The following is a 2,780-nucleotide window of genomic DNA, read 5'->3' as shown; positions in this document are numbered from 1 at the left end:
ATGGGGCAGTTCGTTGCATGTACAGGCGTCGGCCTTCCACTCTCCTTACTGGCACCTGCTCCGATGACAATGGTGGATCAGTTCCATGTTGCAGTGCAGACCATGTTGCACCCGTGTCCACTAGAAACAGTTTTTCAACACCATCCACCATCAGAGGAAGGAGGGGCTCGGCCAGGTTCCCTCCAGTGCCAGCTGGGCCCCTCTACGGGTACATTCCTCGTCCTTGAGGCGGGCCCCATCTGCGCTCGCCCCCGTTTTGAGTCTCTTGGACCCCTCTTCCGGGACCTCTCCGAGCCCTGCAGTCCCTCGCCCAGTGTCCGAACCTACCGCAGTTGCCACACCTGTCACCCGGGCATGGACCCCTCCGCACATCCCATCGCCCCCCACGGTTCTGTCCCCATTGATTAATTGAGGGTGTGGCCTGATGTGTCAAGGCCGCCATTGGCGAGGCCTGAGCTCCTCCTGAGTTCTTTTTGCTTGTTTGTTTAGCCTGTTCTCGCTGAATGTGTACCAAAGTGTTAGCTGCTACTTGTTGTGATTGTGCTTGTTGGTGTATTTCTCCCAGTGTTTCTGTAGCAGGGTGACCAGACACTGTGACCACTGGGACCATGGTGATCTAGCCATTAAAGGATTATCTAAAAGTTTTTCTTTTACTGGTGGTGGAACATTATTCAATAGTTTATCTTTAAGCATCACCATCGCGGGAGTATTATCAACTGGGGGCTCCCCCGTCATCTGTACCCATTTCTGGCGAGCCTCGTGTAACCAAGTCTCTGGACTCACAGAACCATCATCCTTCCAGTGATGGGAAAAATCTTCGATAGCCGCCACGCTAATTGGGAAGTGTAATCTCAGTGCATCACAGAAAGCGCCGATGTGGTCTGCAAATGGTGTAGTGTCTGGTGCTCTGTTTCCCCCCTGTACTGAGGTGCCTGCCAGCTGCTCCACCCCGGCCAGCTTTTCTAATCCAACACATGCAGCTACAACCATGCGGACATCCCCCAGTGCTAAGGGCACGCCCATTGTCAGTGCCTTGAAGGCTGCTATCCACGGTGCTGCTCCGCTTTGACTAGCCACCAGGGGTACTGTTCTCCCACAGCTTCCTCCACTCGTGACCTGGTTACGGGTCCACCTCCCTGGGTGGGAGGGGCTGGAGTTTCTGATTGACTCGTGGCCCCGCCCTGTGGGGTTTCCCCAGATGTGTTGGGGCCCTGCTGTGGAGGCGGCTCCCAGTTGAGCATCAGCCCATCACATGCCTTCACTCCCTCCTCCAGTGCCTTCTTCCTCATCCTCACTCTCTTCCTCATCCTTACGTCTACGCCTCCTTTTCTTCCGTGCCTTAGCTCCACCCTCGTCTCGGGCCTTCACCAACATGTTCTCAATTCTCACTATCCGACGGATCATCTCGTCCACTACACCCTGCTGTTTTTGTTGTTCCTCTATCATGCTCCGCTGCGCAGCCAACCATCCATCGCCCTGTCCGCCCTCCTGCGTCGGGCGCCGTACGAATGGGTTAAATAAAGACAAAGTCGCCGGCTGTTCTAACTCTCCCACTGTCAGCTTAGACATTGCCTTTTCTACCTCTGGCGCTCTGCTGCCTCCAACTGCCCCCAAATGCAGCTCTCCTCCTGCCACAACTATATTTCCTCCTGTCAACACCGGGTACATTGCTTGGCCTCCTTCACCATGACTCGGAGGTGCGCTTGGTACATTCTTTTCCTCTTTCCCTGCGCTCATACTCTGCTGATCTTGCCCCTCCATCTCATCAACCGCAGCTGCCCATGCAACCAGACAATCATCACTTAGGTGTTGTGCCATGCATTTCATTTCATCTGCGACTCTCATTCTCTTTTTTAAGTTACGCTTGTCCCACACACTCGCACTCTTCAACTCCGCGTCACATTTATCCTTCTCCTGTTTATTTCCAGCGACAATCCCCAACAGTGTTTGTAAACTTTTTTTGCCATCGTCTAGCCCTAAGAATCTGTCTCCGTACCTGTCCCGAAACATTTTTGTCTTCTTATCACCTCCTCTCTTTCAACAGCAGTTGTTTTTGCCAAATGTCGTTTAAACAGTTTATCCAGCCAACTGTCGCAGGGCCCTTCGCCCCAGTGTTCTGTGCCTCAGCCATAATTCAGACCGCTCCTCCAGAACCAAGAGAAACGTCTACAAATTTGGACCAATCTGTCCAAAAACCAGGACCAACGTCCTCCAAATCCAGACCAAGCTGTCCAGAACCAAATTCAGACCAATCTGTCCATAAACCAGGACCAACGTCCTCCAAATCCAGACCAAGCTGTCCAGAACCAAATTCAGACCAATCTGTCCGTAAACCAGGACCAACGTCCTCCAAATCCAGACCAAGCTGTCCAGAACCAAATTCAGACCAATCTGTCCGTAACCAAATTCGGACCAATCTGTGGTTACTTCTCGGTCAAAACGGCCAAACGCCTCTCTTTACTCGTTTATTTTATTTTTTTTTTTTTTAAATTCAGCGATCAACACGGTTCACTTGACATCATTCAGCACTTTCGATTTAACAGGCAGTGCTCACCTCTTTAGTCAGGCCTTTTCCGGATGATGCCAAGGACCGGTCGATCTGGGCCTTCGACGTGCGCGCCCGTCCTACTCTCCTCTGGAGCAGATCACGTCGGGGTCACCAAATTGACGTCGAAATCCTCAGAAGTGTACTCAGACAGGCGCACGAACCAAGTTCACCACAAATGAGACCAGAAGCCAACGTTGCTTTTCAACCTTGTACAAGGGGGGCTCCGCTCCGT

The sequence above is a fragment of the Takifugu flavidus genome, unplaced genomic scaffold, assembly GCF_003711565.1.
Source record: "Takifugu flavidus isolate HTHZ2018 unplaced genomic scaffold, ASM371156v2 ctg479, whole genome shotgun sequence".
Classification (NCBI taxonomy): Eukaryota; Metazoa; Chordata; class Actinopteri; order Tetraodontiformes; family Tetraodontidae; genus Takifugu; species Takifugu flavidus.
Note: the sequence above shows the minus strand (reverse complement) of the source record.